The 25,208-nt window shown below is 47.7% G+C and overlaps 1 pseudogene; it reads left to right on the top strand.

The window, feature by feature from the left end:
• LOC136492244 (anthocyanin regulatory R-S protein-like) overlaps positions 1-24,677 on the top strand; it is a 60,714-nt pseudogene extending 36,037 nt beyond the window's left edge.
• Positions 24,678-25,208: the final 531 nt, after the last annotated feature.

Here is a 25,208-nt window from a genome sequence, read left to right as displayed (position 1 = left end):
CCTTAGTTGCTACGATAACATATGTCATGCTTCATACTATTAGTGGTAATAGTAGGTAACTTAGCACCATAGTCGGTAGCACTCGTTTAGTAGCTTGATAGATGTATTTTTATTTTAAGAGTCGTTGTTGCCGTATTAATAAGTGTTGCATCATCATTTCATGCATGTAGATCATGAGTTGATAGAGTTCATGCCCATGGACGAACAGGATTATGAGGAAGTCATTGAGGAGTACAAGGAGGAGATCCTCGTGCAGGAGGGAGCCCCGAAGCCTTTTGGTGCTGACTGTGCTGACCCGTCGCCTACCCAAGGCAAGCACCGGTACATAACCCCAATTTTTTAATGATCACTAAATATATATAAGATGTGTATTTATGTTACAGGTATTTTATGGAAACTACATGCATAAATATATCTACCTATAAGTCCTACTAGTACAGGTCGAGTAGCTGCTATGCTCAGGATATCGCTAGCGTGAATAACCTACCGTTACTCACAAATAGGTGATAATTATGATCACTCATGATAAAGTGGTGGAAAGGAAAGTGGTGACTGGGGAGGGGTATGGTTTGGATATTGGTGGGTGTAAGAGGCTGTGTCCTATGGCCAACAGGGCATAGCTTGGTTACACTTTTTTCCTGTCTGTGTCAATTAAGGACCGGCCATTACATTGGACGCTAGGTAAGTCATAGACTTATTGTCCCAAGCACATACTTGGGTATTGGCGCAGGGAAGACTCATTACTCTCTTGTCATGGATCTGGCTCTTTCTGGACCGACTAATTGGAGGCGGGGATGGTGGAGGTCCTTGCACCGCACTGAGTTCGGGACTCAGGAGTGGGGCCTTAGAGTCCAAGTTTAGACGGGGACCTAGACACTTAGGACAGGAGGGTGATGGGTTAGTCCTACCTGTGCCTAGGGTACAAGCGGGACATGTGTTTTTGGGGTACCTAGCTGTGGGCATTGATTCATGAATCACTGAGAAATCTGATACGACTTGTCTAAACTCTAGCACTGTAGTAAGAACTGGAAGATGAAGGGTGATGGGTTAGTCCTAGTTGTGCCTGGGGTACAAGTGGGGCATGTGTTTTCAAGGTACCCAGCTAGGGGCATTGATTCGCAAATTATTAGGAAATCCAGTATGGTTTGTCTAAACTCTAGCACCATAGCAAGAACTAGAAGATGAAAGGGGATGAAATGGAACTGATTGCTCAACTCTTGCTTGAAAGTAGATAGGTGCTTACATAGACTAGTTAGATAATAAATTAATATGACTATTAATAATAATATAAATAAGGACTCACTATTAGTATTGCTTTCTGCAAAAAGGAAACCCAGCAAACCATAAAGCTCATCATATCCTTTGGAGTCAGAAAATTATTCTCACTAGTCGGATAAGTCTTGCGAGTACATCATATACTCATGGTTTATTTACCCCTATTGCAGGTAACACATGAGGAGTACCTTTGTGTGGAGGATTCATCTAGTGGGCACAGACGGATCCTTGTTCTTATCGTTAGATGTTTATTTTCAATTTTTGCTGTTTAATATTCCGCACTCTGAATTTGGCAATGTAATATCGAATTTCTAAGAACTCTGGATGTATGAAATGGATTAAGTTTTATAACTCATTCTCATTATTGGATCCTTGAGAAAAATGTGGACCTTTTGGGTTCTCTCTTGGGGTGTGCCCGACGGATTCCGCCTGTTGTAGCTTGCTTTTGGGGTGCTTTGTGTCTGGTGGAAGACGAGCGTCTCCGTAAGTATGTTATTTCAAGCGGTTCCACCATAGCCCGGTGCCTGCATTGCCATGAATCCTCAGACCTAGCATCTTCTGACAGTCCTAGAGCGTGACTGTCATCTCTCCAAAAGGCAAGTGAAGGCTGTGAGTCTTCAGTCACCACCTACATTTTAGACAAAGCAAGATTATATGTCAAAAAGGCAAGTGAATGAACAAATGGCCATGAATGGAGGCAATGATTGAAGATAATATCTATCAACCAACGTAGTTATGGCCGCTGAGTTGAACTTGGGCAATCCACGATGAATCTGAAAAGAGATGACATTTAGGCTAGCTCTTAGTAGGAAAGGAGTGTACCTATTGTCGTACTGCATGTACAAGAACCCATTGTGGGTTCTAGGATGAAGGAGCAGAAGGTCCTACAAGGAATAAAATATAGTCTCCCATTACTTCATGAACACATGTACGCTCACAAAAATTTGAACAAGACGTATAGATTATTACCTGTCCCTCCACTATGAGACGTCCTCGGTGGGTCTCCTTGTACGCCGGGTCGAGCAGGTGGAATTGCGCCATCCTACAAAAAAGTCAATGAAATAGAAATTCAATATACAATGAAACATAAATTGAGAAATGTACAGGTAATTAACACAATTACAAGCATAAATTAGACATGCATAATTAATTGAATGAACACGACAAATATGAAATAATGAAAACAACCAATAGTCACACCTTACTAATCTGCCAATGGCAAGTGCGTGAATTGTGGCCTAGTCTACCGCACTTGACGCACTCATACTGCTCGGGGTCAGTAAGAAATGGGGTTCCTCTCCCATGCTTCGTTCTTCTAGGTATCTGATCCATAACCATCCTGTGCCTCATCCTCTTCCTTGATCCATGCTTGTTCCAACTGTAAGCTGGATCTACAATATACTTTGGCCCATCATATGGAGGCCACTCTCTAGGGTCCCGAAAAGGAACGAAGCTAGGGCTCCATGTGTGCACAAGCGTGTCGACACTAAACTCATGAGGTATCCTGCTCTCGATATTAAAGTTGCGATGCCTAGCTACTGCCACCAAATAAGAACATAGAAAGTGGTACTACCTTGGGTTACCACAAGTGCATGTGAAGTCTTGGAGGATTACCACATGCATCCTCGTCTCTTGGACCTCGTCGTTGGACATTGTACTGCCCCTATGCTCAACCTAATAAGCCCCTATGGCATGGTCAAAACATGTAACCTCATGTGTGCCAGCCCTTTCATTTGCCTTCTCTAGGTGTGCCTTTGGTTTCGGAGCCCATATCTCTCCATCACTCCACAACTTCAATGCATGGGCGCGTCTATCGTTGAACCAGGCAATAAGCTTGTAGAAGGTGAATTGAACGATTGTATTCATGGGCATACCACATATCCCTAATAGCAACTTATTGAATAACTCTACCATGTTGCTGCACTGAAACTCGTACCTCCATCCACTGGTGTCGTGAGCTCTTGTCCATTTCTCCAAATCCCTCATCAAACCTATGAGCCATTGTCTACCTTCTGCATTTGATGCAGTTCTGACCTGCTCTAACTTTTTCTAAAAGTACTTGTCCTCAAGCCACCGAGCAACCTCCTAAAACATATCAAAGTTATCCTTCACACCATCCTTCCGGAGTAGATTCTCGGCAAGGTGCTGAGTACACCAACGATGGTGCAAAGGTGCATACTATAACACCCTCGATGTTACACTATAAATTATTTACTAAAACATATCATGAGCATCATGTTTATGTGTTAATGCATGTAATAAAGTGTGTAGATCAAATTCCACAACTCAAAACGATTGACGGAAGTGCGAAACGAAAGTTGATTCCATAGTCATGTTATATCACTTAGGGTTTAAAACCAATTTTTATTAAGCAAAAATACTATAGAACATGTATGTGATACTTAAATAAAGTTTGAAGTACAAACTTTGTAGATGATGATGAAATACCTGAGCTCAAAAAATGATATCACTAGCTAACATTTCTAATAGCGTGGAAATCGAATTTGAAGCAAATCCTACACAAGACTTGGTCGATTTCTTAAGCCTAAAAATAGTTTGGCAAAGCTATGTTTGGTAATTTTTGTAGAAAACTTGGGTTAAGGAGTGGTGTTATATTGTGGCTTGTTTTTGTAGCCTAATATACCCTCTTAGGTATAGCAAAGATGGTTTGGGTGTTTGGCCAACCGATTAGTTGATTTGGAAGCTTTAAAAAGCGTGCATGCACGGCCGTGGTTGTTTTCCTCGCATAGGTGCGGTTATAGTGCCCCTATGCCAAGGCATTGGCACGTTGGCCATGCGCACGCATGCCTAGCCTCGCTTGGCTAGCGCTGTGGCCGACAGCCCTAGCGCTCGGCTGCCCCGTCTTAGTGCCGTGCCACAGCATGCTGCCGTCCGGTCCGCCTATGCCTCTGCACCGCCACCGTCCCATCACCATGCTGCATGCCAGTTCACTGCCCCACCGCCCGCTATCCATTCCATTGTGTCACCATTCTGCTCTCGCCTACTGCTGCATCATGTTACATCTCTGGTCTGCTTGGGCGCTGTACGCATGGGGCCGGACCGCCGTCACCATGCCATTTATGGCACTACGACGCGTGGGCCACGCCGACCTCATGCGTGTGCCATCGTCTAGCGTTGGCCGAGGGCTGCATTAGTTGCGCCAGCCACATCACGCCAAGGCGTACTTGCCAGCTACCCCCACATCCTCACTGCCTCTCATCCTTTGTTTCTTCCCTGCCTGCCTCTATGTGTCAACCACCTCTATTTCTGCCATCGCATCATAGCCACGGTGTGCCAGGGCGTAGGTGCTCGCCTTCAAATCCGCATGCCCATGTATGCACCTAGATGTCTGCATGCCAACCGTACCCCCCTCTCGCTTTGAATTGGGCCACGACGAACTCCAATTTGGAGTTTTGCCCTCAGTCATGCCATTAAGGCTAGAACCGACCGTGGCCAAGGGCAGCCACCATCGCACCACCCCTCGTCAATCCATCTTTACCACGAGCTCTGCCTCCACCTCCACTTCACCCTACGCACCTCACTTGCACCTCTACTACCTTGCCATAGCCACTGACGTGGCCGCGCCATCTTGGAGCGTCGCTGCAGCCCACCACCTACATGTGGCTAGCCCTGTTCGGGGAACCTTTGGCCTAACCACCACCGAAGCCACAACAAGAGTAAGATAGTGATGCTATAGCGCTAGCTAGTTCACCCTGCGGTGGCTTAGGGTGGCTGGCATGGCCACGCCGCTATTGCGTGTGGGCGCGCTCGTGGTCCCCACTTCCACAAGCTCTGTCGCTCCTGTAACCTAGGCTAGTGTAGGCGCTAGGGTTGTAGATGGGGTCAGCCTGTTAGTGGAGCCAGCGTGGGTCTCAGCTGACCAGCGTGGCCATCCGATGCCATCGCTGCCGCGCCGGCACGGGCACGGGTGGCTAAGGAGCACACCATGGTAAAGGAGGTTATTTTCGAGGGTTTTATTGCATAGTTACTCTCTTTGGGAATAGTGACATGGACTGCAGGTCGATTTGGTCTTAGCGTGGGGGCGTTTTTGTGAAGTTGGCAGCGCACGCGGTCCTCCCCATTGTGGGCCGCCTCGCATGGGCCACGTCTGCTTGGGCCACACCAACAGGCCACGCTCACGCCTGCGCTATGCCGCGTGGGCTGCACGGAGGATTTGGTTTTCTTTTTTCTAGGAAATTAGTAAATGCTTTTCCAATTTAGTTTTGAGCTGATCGAGGAGTACGAGGAGGAGATCCTCATCTAGGAGGGAGCCCTAGAGCCACCAGCTACTGACTTTGCTGACACCATGCCTGCCCAAGGCAAGCCTCGGTGCATAACCCTTATTTTGAATAATCACTAGAAATATATATGTGATGTGCATTTATGTTACAGGATTTATATTGAAACTACATGCATAGATATACCTACCTATGAGTCCTACTAGCTTAGGTCGAGTAGCTGCTATGCTTAGGTTTTTCGATAGCGTGAGTAACCTACCGTTACTCACAATAGGTGATTATTATTATCACTCTCATGATAAAATGGTGAAAAGAAATAGAGACTGAGCAAGGATATGGTACGAATATTGGTGGGTGTAAGAGGTTGTGTCCTATAGCCAATGGGGCATAACTTGGTTACACTGTTTTCCCTATTCGTGTTGGTTAAGGACCGGCCACTGCATTGGATTCTAGTCAGGTCACAGACTTATTATCCTAAGCACATACTTGTTTATGGGAGCAGGGAAGGCTCGTTGCTCTCTTATTGTGGGTTCTGGCTCTTTCTAAACCGACTGATTGGAGGCAGGGATGGTCGAGGTCTAAGCACCACACTAAGTCTGATACTCAGGTGTAGGGGCTTGGAGTCCAAGTTTGGATGGGGACCTGGACCCCTTGATAGAAGAGTGATGGGTTGGTCCTGCTTGTGCCTGGGGTATAAGCAGGGCATGTGTTTTGGGATACCCAGCTAGACACATTGATTCATGAATCACCGGATAATCCGGTACGACTTGTCTATAATCTAGCACCATAGTAAGAACTAGAAGATGAAAGGTGGTAAAATGGATCTGATTGCTCAACTCTTGCTTGAAAGTAGAACATGTGCTTACCTAGAATTGTTAGATAATTAACTAATCATGACTGCTAAGAAGAAATATACATAATGATTCACTACTAGTATTGCTTTCCACAAAAAGGAAATCCAGCAAACCATAAAGCTTATCATATCCTTTGGAGTCAGGAAATTATTCCCACTAGTCGGGTAAGTCTTACGAGTACATTGTGTACTCGGGGTTTATTTACTCCTATTGTAGATGCAGCTTGAGGAGTAGCTATTATGTGAAGGATTCTTCTAGTGGGCATAGACGGATCCTTATATATTATCGATATATGTTTATTGTAATTCTGCTTTTTAAATTCCGCACTCTAAACTTGGTACTATAATAGTGTATTTCTAGGAACTCTGGTTGTATAAAATAGACTAAGTACTATAAACTCGTTCTCATTATTGGATCCTAGAGGCAAAATGTGGATTATTTGAGTTCTCCCTTGGGGTGTTCTCGACGGAACTGCTCGACGTAGCTCGCTTTTGGGGCGCTTAGTGTCTGGTGGAAGACAAACGCCTTTGAAGATATGTTATTTTGGGTGGTTCTGCTACAGGTGGTATCAGAGCCAATAATGACTTATGAGTTTCATAACTCTTTTAAAAACCTAAAATTTGACCAACAAAAGTTTTGTGAAAAATAGAATGCGATAAATTATGTAAATAAGTATGAGCCCTAGGAATATGGTCTATCTAGGACAGCGGCACTGATTTTATGAAATCAAGTTTCTACAGGTACACTAACCTATGCTACGTAAGAATCGTTGGCGTACGGAAAGTGAGTGTGCGATGTGCCAAATTTTTTTTCGAATGCCGCTATATTCTGACTCGAGTAAACGGGTAAGAGCTCACATGGACATATCCGGTAAGAGCTCCCTGAACTCATCACTCGAGCCAAAGAGGTAACTTTACCAATTCCCACTTTTCTTTTCCATTATATGATCATTCAATCATCCTTCTCATGCATGCATTCATGCATTCATTCATTCATCCATCCATTCATACATTCATCACATACATCTAAGCATTGCATATGCAATTGCTGCATCACAATGCTTCACGTCGCGTCACGAAGCGGTAGTCGTCTCATTCGATATGAGCGGCGATCGACCGAGGTTCGAAGGTCGGCCACAAAGGGCTCGAGGCCGCCTCGCATCAAATAGAGCCAGGGGAGAAAAATCGAGATGAGCCCCAGCGGCCTTGCCCGACCCCGCTCAGATAGTGACATCTTGACCTTTCTTGTTCGATCCTAACCATGTGCCAAGCCCACAGAATCTCCATCGAGGAGAGGCCAATGGGCCACCCGAGCCCATCGAATGGCTCGGACATCTATCAGGAGGTGGAATAAGGAGTAGTGGAATGCCACATGAGGGCTATGCTGACCCCATCAGCTGATGACGAACCCAGATTCCACTGAATATGCCTATTAGCGAGCTCACCGAGTGCGACGCTCGAGCCATCGGGGCAAGTGTCATTAGCTCAGCCCCTCCGGTTGTGGAAACTGAGGACGGGGTGACGCATGAAATCTGGCCAACCCCTATTGACCCCCATGGGGCTCGGGGCCTCAAGCCACCAGACCCAAAATTGGGAGACCAGAGTTCGAAGGTCGGCCCACGAAGGGCCAGAGGCTACTTTGCATCGAATAGAGCTAGGAGAGAAAACATAGATGAGTCCTAGTGGCCTTCGCCTGACCCGCTTAGAGGCGGATAGGGTCATCTCAACTTTCTCATTCGATCCTAACCTCGAGCCGAGCCCACAGAATCCCCATTAAGGGGAGGCCATCGGGCCACTTGAGTCACCCTCTAGAATGACTCGGGCATCTACTGGAAGGCGGGTTAAGGAGCAGTGGAATGCCACACGAGGGCTTTGCTGACCCCATCACAAACGATGGACCTAGATTCCACTCAAACATTTCTATTAGCGAGCTCACTGAGCGCATCACTCGAGCCATCGAGGAAAGTGACGTTAGCTCAACCCCTCTAGTTATAAAAACCGCGGATGGGGCGATGATCACAAAGATGAGCCAACCCTCGATCAGACCCTTGCTACGCATGGGGTCTCAAGGAAAGTTGGACTCACCAGGAGACCGAATGCACGGTCGTAGAATGATGGCTTAGAACCTAGGGAGGGGGTATGTGCGAAAATAAGAGACGTTTACTCCTACTAATTCCGCTATCCTCTCCTTAATCTTTAGTGACACCCGACCCCAGCAACGGCAAGGGGTCGGACCTCACTCGAGGGCTGATAAGCGTATAAATACACCCTTTCTAAAATAGTCGCCATGCCCGACCTCATCCTCACATTAAACCTAGTGGCAAGGTCCATGAAAATGAATGACTGAGCAAGGCTGGTCAGACTGCAAGAGACCTATGCCTCGGTGGCTATCACACCCTTGCCTACCAGCATAATCAAAGTTTTCCTCCTACACCTCAGGTCCTATGGTCTTAACAAATAGAAGGGTTAGAACACATGAACCCCTTTTCACACTTAAAAAGGGAGGAAAAACAAATTTGTTTGCAACAAAACAAGATGATGAGTTTGTTTAAATGATACACAGGGGTCGGCAATTTGTTCGATTATGACAAAAACAATCATCCAACCTATCTGACTAACTAGCCCCTCTGGGGAAGAACTATGTCTTCTATTCTATCCACCAGGTCCTGTGAAAGGGGAGCCATCGTCGTCTTCATCTCCTCTAGCTCGTGGGCTTCATAGACAGACATGAAGCCATGGCTCATCGCCTCCAGATCGATGTTGCCCCCATAATGAGAATGAGCAATCGTGAAGGATTGATTAACCCTGGCGCGAAGGGCGTTCCTCTTAAGGTGGTGCACCCACGCCATGATCTCAACAGCATGGGACACGAGCGAACTGGTCCCCTTCGACCGCACCACCTCTAGGTCATCGCAGACCACTCCAAGGGCAGTGCTTAGGATACCAAGCTCGTCGCTCTTCGCCTAAAGATTCCTCCTCACCTCGATGAGGTCCACGGCTAGCCCAGTAGAAATGCTTTTGGCCTCTAGCTTCTAGGCCATTGTGTTCCCATCCTGGAGGGAACTGACCTTCTGATGCGCATTGTCACGCTCTTGGCAGGCCTAGTCATGCTCATGGAGGGCCTGGTCACACTCCTCATGAGCCACGCCACACTCCGAGCGAAGCCTCTCTGCAGTTTGGAGTAGCTCATCCCGCTCCTTGCATAGCTAGGCGACTGCCATGGCATATAGACTCGCCCTCTTCTCTAGGGCCACGAGCTTCTCCTTGGCCCCCAGCTTCAGCTTTCCTTCCTTCTCAACCTTAGCCAGAAGGTCAACAATCTGCTGGTGGATCTCAGCGTCCTTCTAGAGTAGCTCATCCCGCTCCTTCCTGACCTTAGCGGCCTCCTTATCGTCCTTCCACAATCTTGCTGATAGGGCCTCGAATGCCTGGGTGGCAACAAGCAGAGCGGTCACCTTCCCATGTAGTCACACCTCCTTGGTGAGGCGGTCCTAGTTTTCCTTCTGCTCACGAAGGAACCAAGACTTCCCTCAGTTGCGAGCTATGAGGGACTACAGGGAAACGATCACCACAACCTCTAGGGAACCCTTGGCCGTGTCCCCCTCTGTCCAACCCATGGCAGACACTGTCATCGGGGCCCCCGATGGCGTGGGTCGTGTTGGTTCCTCAGGCACCACCATGAGAGCACATAGATGTGGCTCGCCTATCACAGCTACTGCCACCTCTACCTATAGCAGTAGGGTCCTGACCGGCTATGTCGTGCCTGCCACGACCGGCAGCCTCATCCACCCCATCATCGGTTGTGGTATCATGGCCATCACTAGCTGTTTCATGACCTCTGAAGGCGTCCCTTGAGCCCCCATGTCTACTCATCCCACTGAGAGCATGGGCGCCACTATGGGAAGCGCCTGACCAGCCAAAGACAGTCACACTGGCACCATTCCCACCTGAAATGGGTGATACGCCAGTCGACGGCTATCGACTTGCTTGAAGGGCGAGGCTCTTCTTTGGCACCAGTGCCAAAGGATTATGCTGCCTCCCGATGCTGCAAGAAATGAAAAGCATAAGTCATGATGAAATCCAACCAAATAGGGAAAATAAAGGAGCTAATGACTCACCTCAATGCCATCAGGTTGTAGATACATTTAGGGGGTGAATCCCCCGACCTCTACTCTGCCTCGTTGGGGCAAGGCCATTTCAAGCCTGTCCCCTGCACCTGGGCAGAGGGGCTCGCTTCCCTTGGATCTTGGTTCACAATGGCAAAGCCACCCACCTCCACTAGCACCTCGAGCATGGCAACAGAGCCACCCACCCCTGTTGACTCCTAGGGCAGGCCAATGGTACGGCTCGCCTCCATCGGCTCCCCAGACATGCCCTCCCCTTCATGGAACAGGAAGGGTCTCGACTCCTGTAAGGATGAGCCAATACCTGTCAGCACATTCTCGTTCTCTAGGTCATCCCACTCGATGTCGTCGACTACCTCATTGTTGTCCCCATCATCATCATCATTGCTGTTGGTGTCCTCCCCTCACTCTTGCGCCTATAGCTTTTGCTGCTTCTTCTTCCTCTTGTCCTCCTTCTCCTTCCTCAGCTACTCGCCCACTGCATGATTCGTTGCCCTCACGGATGAATCCCTCGACAATAGCGCCAGGTGATCTGTGAAGATGAGGTCCCTTGGCTAGCCCTATCCCTCTCAAAGTTAGTATCAAAGGGTTAGGAAATCAATTGAAGAGGAGGTATGAGGAGGGGAGACTTACGAAGACAACATGGCCTAGTTCTGGTCGCATCGGAGGATGTCCCGGCACTGGGTAGATGAAATTGATGGGGGCACCCGCATTGTCCCACAAGGGCTCCATGGCCTCCTTGATGCGTTACGCAATCTTTGAGTTTGGGAGCACCCCCTCAGCGAGCGTCGTTCTATCCGACAACGCCCCAGGTGCCATCACGAACAGCGGGAGCACGCGCATCATCAACGTTGCCACCCTTCTTGTGTGGTAGGCCCCGATGATGCCCAACCCCTTTAGGCCTCTCTCCTTCAAGAGGTGGCTGGCGGTGATGTGGTCCCAGATCTTCTTCTTGTCCTTCTCCGAGACACCCCACTTCCTCCATGACTCTAGGGCCTCTTTGATCAGGTGCTTAGTAAACTTCGGCAAAGGGGCGGCGGCGTCGTTCTTGAGGTAGAACCACTATGAATGCCACCCTTTGTTGGACATTGATAGTCGCATTGATGGGTACTCGCTGACCCAGTTGTTCTAGAGTTGGACGCTGGCACACCCCATCGGCATGTGCAGCTCCTGCCTACAACTCTTCTCCCTCTTCTTCTAGAGGGTGACGGCGAAGAAGTACCTCCATAGATCAAAGAAAGGGCTCATCTCTAGGAATCCCTCGCACAGGGTGATGAACACCGCCATGTGCTGGATCCCATTAGGATTGAGGTGCTGTAGCTCGATCTTGTAGTAATGCAGTAGCTCCCAAAGAAATTTATGGGCGAGGGTCATGAACCCACGCTCATGGAAATGGGCGAACGACACCACATAGCCATCGGGCAGCGACAGTAGATCCTCCTCGTTGGGAGCAGGCACTCCTCAACCAAGGTCCGCACACGAAGAAGACCACGAGAGACGAGACCTTCCATGCATTGGAAGGTGATGTCGAAGCGGCACCATGGATCCATCAGAGGTGGGGGTGGACGGATGCGGGTTCGATGGCAGTGGGAATGCAAAGACAGGGAACCCTAGGTGATTGGTGGCAGCGATCGTGGCTATAGAGGCAAGGATGCAAGATATGGAACCTAGGGGGTGAACCCTTTGGTTTTATAGGGGCAATAGGTGCAAGGAAACCAACCACCCGCCTAGATCTCTGCGCCTGCCACGATCGGCGACAACATCTCACTCGCGAGAAGTGCGCTTACAATCTTTGTCTGTTCCCTCAAAAAACTCATCGGACATTTTGCCTCTCCTAACAGGCCATGACTCATCACATGTAAGAGGAATATGGATCAAAAAACACCTCTATTGCCCGCCTAGGCCTAGGAGTTCGAAGGTTGGCCCATCGATGGGTTCAACAACCGCTCCGGGCACCCTTAAAATAAGGGATGGAAAGGGATGGGCCCACAAGAGGCCACTACCCAGGCGGGGTATGATCCATGGTTTTTTCCTAGGGAAAGGCAGAGAGCCCTTAGGACCTATCGAATGGACCCAAGAACTATATGGATTGACCGCTGAGAATCTAAAGTTGGTCACTAAGCTGACCCTAGCCAAATCCCCACAAATAGGATACCGGGACCCCACTTGAACTAGCCAGCTAACAACCCACTAAAGTCTCATGGACATACCCATGAAGGGTCCGACCTCGATGAGAGGGAATCGCTGTCCCCGAGATATGCTGTGGGCAACAAAAGAAGGCCAAGACCCTCATAGTCCTATTTGAAAAAACCTCCAAAGAAGTATTCTACTCCTCCACTGGCTCGGAGGCTACTGTCGAGGACCAATACTAGGGTACCTAAAGAGGAGGAGCTAATAACCATCAACATCAATTCATCCAAACAGTCAAGAGCACGGTTACAGCTCCAACCAACCTGTGAGGGTGGCTCCGCCTTGCCCAGCACTAAGGTCGCAGGCTCCGCCTCACTCGACCCCTGAGGGATGGCTCCACCTCGCCCAACCCTTGAGGGGGACTCCACCTCGCCTAACCTCTAGGGGTGGGCTCTATCTCACCCGACACCGAGGCCACAGACTCTACCTCGCCTGACCCTAGAGGGGGACTCTGCCTTGCTCGATGTCTAGGGGCGGGCTCCGTCTCGCCCAACACCAAAGCCGCGGGCTCCATCTCGCCCAACACCAAGACCGTGGGCTCCACCTCGCTTGACCATGGAGGAGGACTCTGCCTCACCCGACCTCTAGGGGCGGGCTCCGTCTCGCCCGACACCATGGCAGCGGGTTCCGCCTTGCCCAACCAACAAGGGCCAGTTTCACCTCACTCGACCCTTGGGTCTGGGCTCCACCTCGCCCAAGCCTTGGGTTTGCGCTCCGCATCACCTGACCTCTAGGGAGGAACTCCACCTCACCTGACCCTAAGGCCAGGGGCTCCGTCTCGCTCGATGGAGACCCATACCGCCGCCAACCACTCTAGGTTCAAGCGTATGGGCCTAGGTCAAAGCTCTGACACTAGGGAGGTGACTGACATGCCCCGATATAACCCATGGCCGTGACGGGCCATACATGAGGACTCTCATCAGCAATAGCGTCGGGTGAACCAATGTTGTTCTGCCTAACCCTCGTACGAACACGAATGGGCATGTCAGTCCACTGCAACATCCGCCAGGACGGAGTGGAGCGCCATGACTAGCTAACGATGCCTACACATGGCGCCAATGATGGACATGACCGCGACATGAAGCTATCCCTAGTGACGTCTATAGGCTCAGCAGGACCCGCATAGAAGAGAAGAAGGACCCAACAACCCTAGAGAACTTCTTCAGCTTCTGATTCTCCTTTTCTTCCTACACTGTAACCCCTGCTCTCCTTTGGTCTATAAAAGGGAAAGCAGGGCATCCCATTAGAGAGCATTGAACAAGGCATCAAACCAACGACCGAAACACATCACACCGATTCAGACTTGAACCCTGAACTGATTAGAGCACACATGCACACAGCTGAGAAGCAACCGAGCTCTCGGCACCCGTTCACCCTTTCATTAGAGACTTGGGACATGTCCCTCTCTTGCCTGTTTGTAACCCCTACTACAAACTTTTAGTGCTAGTAACACGAGCAACAACAACGAACTAGATGTAGGAACATTCTGCCTGAACTAGTATAAACCTTGTGTCCTCTCAGCACACCATCCGGGCTAGACATGCAATATTAGAAATTTACTTGTTGGTGGCAACTCGAAACACCGACACTTACTTGGATGATTCTGTGTCAAAGGGATCTCATGAGGAGGATCTGCCACAACATCATGAGTCTGACAAGCATCTCCAACTAGCATATTGGGGACAGATTGAGCATCGGGAACCGTAGGTGCAATCTCCACATCCATATTAGGTTCTAGGATGGGAGGGTCGAAGTGTGCCTGCTGACCCATTGGTGGGAAAAATCCATGAGGGATGGGATCAACTAACACCCGATGTACAACCACGTCCAAACTTTAGAACTGGCACTTCACAGCCATTCTCACATAGTTCTCCCACTGGTCTGCACATCCAATTGGGATCATCTTCCTTTGGATGTTGGGAGGGGAACCTAGGTGAAGTACACCCTCCACTATGATGCCATCATCATCATTAGCTCCATAGCAATGTAGCTCCTCCTGAGCCCTTACAACCAACTCACTAAATGAAGGCTTCTTATTGAATAATACAGGCATGCTTTGCATCTCAACATATCCATAGCGATCCCTTTCCACGATGCCTCCATGATATATGCTCACTAGGTTATTCATCTAGTAGTTCAAACAAAAATTGAAATACAGTTCGTTTAGTCCAAAGTAGCTGCTATATAGTACCTCTCTAATAGATACTAACCAACTACACCCTAAATAACTATGTCACTAGCTATCTAACTATATTTATCTCACTAATTAAATCAACTAGCTATCTAATAACTATATCTATGTACCTATGTCACTAGCTATCTAACTATATCTATCTCACTAACTAAATCAACTATCTACATCATCAAATTTACTAGAAACTATCAAATAATCAAAGTAGCACTATAATTCAAGCTAAGTACCTACGTCGCATATTCAAAAATTTTATCTGTCCAAGTCAATGCAACGATGCGACGCGAACGCGGACGTCAGGGCCGGAGCAGGACGGGGACGCGGAGGACGGGATCAACGGCGAGGTCACGGCACGCTGGGAGCAGGGACCGTGTCACGGCTGGGGTCGTCGGAGGGAGCGCCTATGCGCGCGGCGGATGCTGCAAGCCAGGATAGACGAGGCAGTGTGGGGCGGGAGGGGCGGCGTGCGGTCGGCAAGGCGGAGGCCAACGCAGGTGCTGGCCGGCCTAGGGCGGCACACGGCGGGCGCGGGACGGCCACCGCTCTGCGCGGCGAGGCGGCGCGAGCGAGCTGGGGCCACGGGCCGACGCGGGGGCCGGCGCGGGCGCGGCGGTGCGGTAGTGCTGGCGGCGCCCTGGCTCGGGAGCGGTAGAGAGAGAGGAAGAGAGAAAGGAAGGGAGGGCCCATACGTAAGATAGGGCTTGGCGCCAATAACCATGGCGCCAAGCTCGGTGTTAAGATCTATGGCGCCAAAGTGCCTGCCATGTCACCGTCACGTCTGCTTCGAGCCTAAGACCTAGGTGCCAAAATCTATAGCGCTGAGATGTGTAAGCTCGGCGCCACCAACGATAGCGCCGAGCTAAGGGTCTAGAATTTAAAAACATACCTCCAGGGGCATATTTGTGAAAAACTTTCAAAAAAAGGGCTAAAACAAAAAAAATTGGGGGATGGGGCGGACGTGGACGTGAGGGTCTCAAGGTTATGTTAGAGTGAATAATTTGTTCGGGTCCATGGGTTTCTTCCCGTGACGCGCATTTACCTACTACGTCTGTAACGCAATTCTTACAAACGCGTCTTCTCAATACGCGTCTGTAGTAAGTGTAATCACAGACACATGTTGACCCTTTTCGAGCTATTATCCTGGTTCGGCGACTTACTGCAGACGCTTGTTGAGAACGTGTGTCTGTGAATTGATATTACAGACGCACAATCAACTCTGCGTCTATAAGGGGCGGTGGCGGATATTACAGTTTTTTACGTAGCGATGGTTTCACACGCACACAATGACATGGTTCTGATACCATGTGAAAAGACAAGATTAGGGAGAGTAATAGTCTCTGCAGTTTTTCATTCATCAATACAATCGTATATATAGGTTACATGGCTGATGGTTTCACACGCACACACAGACATGGCTGGTCTTTTCACATACACATGCACATGGCTGGACGTTTCACATACACACGCACAAGGCTGATGGGTGGTGAACATCTAAGCTTCATGTGATTCATATTCTAACACCCTGGATCGTATTTGATACGGTATGTTCAGTTGTTCACTTCACTGGAAACAACAACAACAATATTAGTATAACCAAATTAAATGATATTGCCAGGTGTCGGAGGACCCGGACTTGGTCAGCCGTGCAACCGTAACTGTCGGGGAGCTGCAATGTCCGACATACTCGGAAGGTCCGAGCTCCGACCCGTCAGCAAACGAAACCGGCGAGGCCACAGACGACGTGGTTGTGTTCGAGGACCTCGATCACAATGCCATGGACATGGAGACGATGACTGCCGCCGGGGGACACGGACAGGAGCTAGGAGAAGCCGAGAGCCTGTTCAATGCAAGCCTGGAGTGCATCACGAAGGACATCGACGAGTTCTACAGCCTCTGCGAGGAAATGGACGTGCAGCTACTACCAATAGAGAATAGCTGGATCATAGTGGACGGGTCTAACTTTGAAGTCCCCTTGTCCCCGCAGCCAGCGCCCCCGATGGCTACTACTACTAGCGTTGCCGACACCTCAAGCGCACCCGCTGATGGCTCTCGCACGACCAGTTTCATGGCTTGGACGAGGTCCTCGCAGTCGTACTCCGATAAAGTGGCAGTGTCGGCCATCGAAGGGCCGCAGAAATTGCTAAAGAAAGTGGTGGCCGGAGGCGGAGCCTGGGCGAACTATGGTGGCGGGGGCACAATAGGAATAGCACAGGAAAGTGGCATCAAGAATCACGTCATGTCAGAGCGAAAGCGTCGGGAGAAGCTCAACGAGATGTTCTTCATTCTCAAGTCATTGGTTCCGTCCATTCACAAGGTACCGAAGAAGATACCATCATTTTTTTATCCTTCCACGTTGATTTGAGAACGTTTTTGTTTTTGCCAGGTGGACAAAGCATCGATCCTCGCCGAAACGATAGCCTACCTCAAGGAGCTTCAGCGAAGGGTACAAGAGCTAGAGTCCAGTAGGCAACTTACATCGCGCCCATCAGAAACGCCAAGGCTAATAAAAAGACCCCGTGGCAATGAGAGTGTCAGGAAGAAACTCTCTGCGGCCTCCAAGAGGAAGAGCCTCTCTGCGGCCTCCAAGAGGAAGAGCCCAGACTTTGGCGGTGACATGGAGAAGGAGCACGGGCACCCCTGGATCCTCCCCAAAGACGGCACCAGCAACGTCACCGTCACCGTCGTGAACAAGGACGTGCTCCTAGAGGTGCAATGCTGGTGGGAGGAGCTCCTGATGACACGGGTGTTCGACGCCATCAAGAGACTCCATTTGGACGTTCTCTCGGTTCAGGATTCGGCACCAGATGGCTTCATGGGGCTCAAGATACGAGCTCAGGTATCAGTATCACCACCAGCTAACTAATTAATGTTACCAATGTTAATACTGTAGTATCATAGATTTAGCCTTTGACTGTTCTATTCAGTATAACATGTAAAACGGTAGATCCTAATACATCTAGAACAGTCTAGAGAGAGACAGGGAGAGAAGGGAAAAAAGGTACCGAACCTGAGACCGCAGGGGTGAAAGATCCAGTAGCCTCCATCAGGTTCGTCGATGCCGTCTGCGCACAGACAGCGATGGTCGGGGAAGATGTCGGTGCAGTTGCCGTCGTCGGAGCGGGGCGGCACGGCTGGTGGCTTCCCGTCACTGGCTGTGCCCCTCTTAGATCGGATTAGGGTTTGAGTGTCGGTGGGGAGCTCGGCTCAGGTCAACCTCGTGATTAGAGCAGCCGGCCCCCACCTCTTTATATAGCGCAGGGTGACAGGGCCCTCCAGCCATGGTGGGCTGGGCGCCCCCGATCAGGGCGCATATCAAGGCCGTTGGGTCCAGTTAGGTTAGAGATCAAACTAACAATCTCCCCCTTGATCTCTTTCCATCTTTTCACTTTCATTTACTTTTGTTCATTCCATTACAGATTAGCGTATAGAGCATGTCTCATCATCACAGTCCATTGCCGATAGATTTAACAGCTACAACACACTATTCTGTTCTGAAATAGATACTTATCTTTGGACCTTCTTTTGTCCAGGAGTCATAGGCTTTCCCTTAAACCCATGTCGGCTACATGTTCTCTGAACACGTTGGGTGGTAAGCCTTTTGTAAGCGGATCCGCGAGCATCTTTTCGGTACTTATATGCTCAAGACTTATCATTTGATCCCGGACTTTATCCTTTACAACATAATACTTTATGTCAATGTGTTTGGCAGCACCACTTGACCTATTGTTGTGAGCATACTGTACTGCTGGATTATTATCACAGTATAACTTCAGTGGTCTATTGATGTCGTTAACCACCTTCAAACCGGGTATGAACTTCTTTAGCCAGTTCACCAGCCCCGTTGCCTCATAACACGCTACAAACTCGGCATACATTATGAACGATGTAGTGACGGTTTGCTTTGAGCTTTTCCATGAAATAGCTCCCCCTGCGAGAGTGAATACATATCCAGACGTAGATTTTCTATTATCTCCCGCATAATCAGAATCTGAATATCCCACTATATGGAGTGAATCAAATCTTCTATACGTCATCATGAGGCCTTTCGTTCCTTGCAAATAACGCAAGACTTTCTTTGCCAATTTCTAGTGTTCTATTCCAGGATTGCTCTGGAATCTGCCAAGTAACCCGGTAACAAATGCCAAGTCAGGGCGCGTGCACACTTGAGCATATTGCAAGCTTCCGACAGCTGAAGCATATGGAACCACTTTCATTTGATCGATCTCATATTGGCTCCTGGGGCATTGAAAATCCCCATATCTGTCGCCCTTGACTATAGAAGCAGGTGAGGGACTATATTTGTGCATACTGAATTTCTTTAAGACTTTTTCTATGTATGCTTTTTGTGACAGTCCTAATACCTCTTTTCTTCTATCTCGGTGAATCTCGATCCCTAGAACGAACGAAGCTTCACTAAGATCTTTCATATCAAATTTTGAGGATAAAAACTTCTTTGTCTCTAGTAGTAGACTGACATCACTGCTAGCAAGTAAGATATCATCCACATATAGGACAAGGAAGATAAACTTCTCATTCTTAAACTTTGCGTAGACACAATTGTCCTCAACATTATCTTTAAACCCAAAATTCTTTATTGTCTGATCAAACTTCAAGTACCACTGTCTTGAAGCTTGTTTTAATCCATAAATGGATTTCTTTAGGTGGCATCCCAATCGTTCTTTTCCTTCCATGACAAAACCTTTCGGTTGTGCCATGTAAACATTTTCCTCTAAGTCTCTATTGAGAAATGTCATCTTTATATCCATCTGATGTAATTCTAAATCATAATGTGTCACTAATGTCATTATGATTCTGAAGGAATCCTTACATGAGACTAGAGAAAAGGTCTCATTGTAATCAATCCCTTCTCTTTTTGTAAAGCCTTTTGCCACAAGTCGGGCTTTATATCTCTCTATATTCCCTTGAGAGTCAAGTTTTATTTTGTAGACCCATTTACAACCTACTGTTTTGGCTCCTTTAGGAATTGTCTCCAAATCCCGAACTTTATTTGCATTCATTGATTTCATTTCATCTTCCATGGCCTCAAGCCACTTTGATGAATGATCACTTTTCATGGCTTCTTCAAATGAGGTGGGATCATCCTCCATTTGAAATTCCTTAGTGTTGTACACTTCATAATCAGCAGGAATAGCTGATTTTCTAACTCTTTGAGACCTTCTAGGGGCCTCCTCATTTGGCACATTTTATGTTTGAGGCTGTTGTTGCTCCCCCTCATGTGCGGCAATAGGTTCTATAGGATTCTGAGGAACAGGTTCCTCATCATCATTCATTGTTGCCACAGGCGGGATAACAACAGGTGCTGGCACCATAGTGTCTTATACTATCGGTGCAGCAACAGCAGGTAGTGAGAAAAATGGCTCATGAATTATTGGAGTGGGTGCATACACCCGCTTCTCTTCAAGGTCAATTTCTCGAGCTACCATGCTCCCCTCATCATTTCATCCTCTAGGAAGATAGCGTGTCTCGTTTCCACAAACTTTGTATGTCTATCTGGACAGTAGAAACGAAAATCTTTTGACTTTTCTGGATAGCCAATGAAATGGCAACTCACTATTTTGGGATCTAGCTTCCCAATGTTTGGGTTAAAAACTTTAGCCTCAGCAGGGCTCCCCCACACACGCAAGTGGTTAAGTGAGGGTACTCTTCCTGTCCACAACTCATACGGTGTTTTGGGCACCGACTTACTTGGTACTCTATTGAGAATATGAATGGCAGTTTTTAACGCCTCCATCCACAGACTCATCGGTAAAGTGGAGTAACTTATCATACTACGCACCATATCCATCAGGGTACGGTTACGCCTCTCAGCTACTCCATTCTGTTGAGGTTCGCCCAGTGTTGAATACTGGGCGACTATACCATTCTCCTATAAGAACCTTGCAAAAGGTCCAGGAACTTGTCCATATGGGGTATGCCGACCGTAGTACTCTCCCTCATGGTCAGACCTGACTATCTTAATCTTTAAATCATGCTAATTTTCAACTTCTGCTTTAAATATTTTGAATTTATCCAACGCTTCTGTTCTTTCTTTAATTGGATAAATGTAGCCATAACGGGAGCAATCATCTATGAATGTTATGAATGAATCATAACCATCCACACTTTTCACAGGAAAAGGACCACAGATATCTATGTGAATAATCTATAGAATTCTTGCGCTTCGTTTGGCATCTTTCTTAATTTTCTTTATATACTTTCCTTTTATACAATCTCTACATTGTTCTAAATCTAAGAGCTCTAATGGAGGAAGAATATCATTCTTAACTAGTCTTACTATTCTCCCACTCGAAATATGGCCTAAACGATAGTGCCATAATTTCGACAACGCATCATGAGCTCTCTTTCATTTTCTGTTTGCATTATTCGATGAGGATACATTCTCATTCACATCACATATGGAATTCACATTTTCATGAAGTGATAACAAATAAAGCTCGTCTTGTCGAAAGGCAAGACCAATACATCTATTATTAAACAATATCTGACATTTGCTATTTCCAAAATGGCAATCATAACCAGCATGGTTCAACTTTGATACACTAATCAAGTTTCTTTGCAAAGAAGGTACATAAAGAACATCTCTAAGAAAAAGTATGAAGCCATCAGCAAGCTCTAGCGGAAGATCACCAACGGCCTCAACATCTGCTTGTACTCCATTTGCGACTTTAATGAAACTTTCGCTTCTTTGCAAAGTTCTCATCGAATGGAATCCCTGTAATGAATTAGCAATAAGAATAGTTGCACCTGAATCAATCCACCAAGTAGATTTTGAAAACTTGACATACAAGGATTCATTTACAAACGTAATAATGTTCTCACCTTTATTTTTCATAATCATCTTTAAAAAATCAGGACAATTCTTCTTATAATGTCCCGTCTTCTTACATTAGAGACACTGGTCTTTATCCACTAGGAATTGCTTGTTCTGAGACTGTTGCATGGGACCCTTTCCAGATGACTTGGAGGAAGAGCTGTTATTATAGTTCTTTTTCTTATCTTTTAGGTAGTTGACAGTACCACTCTGTGAAACTTTTATTCTTTCCTCCTCCTGCACACACATGGCTATGAGCTTTTCTAAATCCCATTTTTCAGGCTGTATGTTGTAATTAAAAACAAAGGTGTCAAATTTTTTAGGCAAAGAAGCAAAAATTAAATGAATAAGAAACTCATCCTTAAGTGTCAAATTTATTGGTTTGAGCTTAGATGTTAAATTGCTCATTCTTAGTATGTGCTCTCTAATGCCACTGCCGCCACTAGAGTACCTTTCTGTGACCAGCTGCTTGATCAGCTGGGTTGCATATGTCTTTAAAGAGCCAGTGAACTAACTCTTTATTCTTTCTAGGTACTCTGTGACCGTGTCACAGTCTGGAATTGAGCTCACTATTGCAAGCTCAATTGTATTCTTTATCATAGCCAAATATTTTTTATTGGCTGTGACTCACTTTCTATATTCAAGGTCAAAAGACATTTTTACGGGAGCAAAGTCCCGCTCTCTGTTCTGCCATGCAGCATCAGTCTCATATGTCTCCCTCACCGGTGCCATAGGTTCTTTGGGACACGGTGTGGTGACTACCCAGTCCACCTCAGCCAATATGAAGGCCAAATCAATCTTTTTCTTCCATTCAATATAGTTATCCCTTTTTAGAGTGGGGATCTCTTTGATACAACTCATCAAGTTGTATCCGCCTGAAAACACAATTCAAATAGTGTGAGAACACAAATAATAACAACAACAATTGCATACCTTAGTTTAACGTTGGTCAAAATTAAAACATACAATTGTTTTATACATTAAATCTACATCACCGTTGGGCAGAAATAGAAATAATGCATAACAAAAAACCATAATAACATCAACATTATAATATTGCTATTAATCAACGTTGGTCAGAATAATAACAACATTATAGTAACTGTAAAAATTATCCTTGTTTCAAAATTAAATTCTCCCATTGGTTCGAATTTAATAATGAAAACAACAATTTTTAAGTACGCAGCGGAAACTTTAATAAATCTTTTAATTCTATTTTCTAGAAGCAACTTTACTATTTACTGAATAAAAAATATTGTTGGATAAATTTTGTACAGAAATTTGCATCAAAATGCAATTCAGATTCATCTAATATGCATCAAATTATTTTTTGGAAAATAAGAAAATTACTGTTTATTTGCTCATTTCGGCCCGATAGCCAAAACCAGCCCACGGCAGCCGAGCTCGCTGCGGCCCAGTAGAGCCCACAGCCGGCTCGCGCTCGCGCCGCCTCCGCGCCCAGGCCGCAACCTGGGCCTGGGCCAAGAAACTGGCCACCCGCCTGGGCCTAATCCGGCCTAGGTGCCTGCTGTCCGTCGATCGCCGATCGACGGTTCTCCTCTCGTTTTGGCCGGATGAAAAACCCCGCCCCGGCCGCACCCTTCCAAAACCCTAGGGCATTCTTTCCCTCCCCTTCTCTCTCATCGCGCAGCGCAGCTCAGAGAGTCATCCACAGCACAGCCGTCCTCGGTGGCCGAGAGAGAAGAAGAGGGGCTCCACCCAGCGCCCTCTTGCCGGCGTGCGTGCTCGCCCGAGGCTGAGTACGCCGCCGTCGAGGGGCCGCTTGGTGGTGCCCTGTTGCAGTGACCACGCGTGCGAGGTGCACGGATCTCTGCTCTGTCCCGTGCGCCGTTCGGGAGCGACGCCGCGGTGTTCTTTCCGTGCGGTGGCGATGCCGTCGGCGGTGAAGAAAGCCTAGGTAGGCTCCCTATCTTTAGGGTTAGGGTTTGGTTCTTTTGGATCCGAATCGCATTCGAACTCCACTTTTCTTTTCATTCGGTTTTCGTTGCTGTTGATTCAAAAAACCTAGATCTAAACCCTCGACTGGCGAACTGCTAGGGTTAGGATTCTTTGTTGAGACCATGTCCCAATCTGTTTCTGACTTTTCCCGTGCCCGATCTAGGGTTAGGGTTTGGGTTTCATTCATCTGAATCAAAAGCTTTTCTCAGATCCGAAAAGATCGAAGTTAGGGTTCAACCGAACCCTTTGTCGGCCGAAGCCCCTTTCTACTTTCTAAAACCGCACTGGATTTCTCTTCCTTAAGCCAGATCTATCCCTAAACCATGGCTCTGATACCAATGTTACCAATGTTAATATTGTAGTATTATAGATCTAGCCTTTGACTGTTCTATTCGGTATAACATGTAAAACGGTAGATCCTAATACATCTAGAACAGTCTAGAGAGAGACAGGGAGAGAAGGGGAAAAAGGTACCGAACCTGAGACCGTAGGGGTGGAAGATCCAGTGGCCTCCATCAGGTTCATCGATGCCGTCTACGCACAGGCAGCGATGGTCGGGGAAGACGTCGGTGCAGTTGCCGTCGTCGGAGCGAGGCGGTGCGGCTGGTGGCTTCTCGTCACTGGCTGCGCCCCTCTTAGATCGGATTAGGGTTTGAGTGTCGGTGGGGAGCTCGGCTCAGGTCAACCTCGTGATTAGAGCCGCCGACCCCCACCTCTTTATATAGCATAGGGTGACAGGGGCCCTCCAGCCATGGTGGGCTGGGCGCCCCCGATCAGGGCGCATATCAAAGGCCCAACTGGGCCGTTGGGTCCAGTTAGGTTAGAGATCAAACTAACAATTAAGACATGGAAATTGCAATATGCGTAGCTCACCCTTGACTTCTTGCTGGTTGGAGTGTTTGTTCTACTAATGCTGTTTGTTTCTGTTCAATTTTCTAGGCAGTTTATTGGCTCTGGTGCCATCATGCCCTGGATGATCAGCGAGGCTCTTCGCAAAGCTATAGGGAAGCGATGAAGGAACATCTGAAAGTTGGATATCCATCTACATGGAAAGCTTCATGAATTGAAGCAAATTTGTATTCCTTGTGGAAGCCTATTATATTTCTGCAAAATCTGGTGTACTTTGTGCGAACACATGGTGGGTATATGTGCCCATGTGTAAGAATGATGTGTGATTGTCAAGAGATGATCGAGCATTGGTTTAGTGTGTTGAGGCTAATCATGGCACAGGTAGAGTATGTGCAACATGTCTCTTGTCTTGTGATGTGCAGGTATTAAGCGTTGAAATGGTCGACGACAATGGAGAAGGTGAAATGACTTTGTGCTGATGGACCGATGACAGTGAAAGACGGATACGAAAGCTTGGACCGATGGACCGAGGTCCGGAGGACAGACCGTGAACTAGCAAGCATTTGATGACGTTGACAAGCAAGTGTACATGTGACAGCGGAGCCCAGGTGAAACCCTACCATGCCGCGGCGGGGCTGCAGCTGGGGGGAGGGGGAGGCGGGCTAGAAGAAGATGAATAGTACGGCTGCTCGACAAT

Source organism: Miscanthus floridulus, chromosome 11 (genome assembly GCF_019320115.1).
Source record: "Miscanthus floridulus cultivar M001 chromosome 11, ASM1932011v1, whole genome shotgun sequence".
In the NCBI taxonomy this organism is placed as follows: domain Eukaryota; kingdom Viridiplantae; phylum Streptophyta; class Magnoliopsida; order Poales; family Poaceae; genus Miscanthus; species Miscanthus floridulus.
Note: the sequence above shows the minus strand (reverse complement) of the source record. Positions and strands in the feature narration are given on the sequence as shown.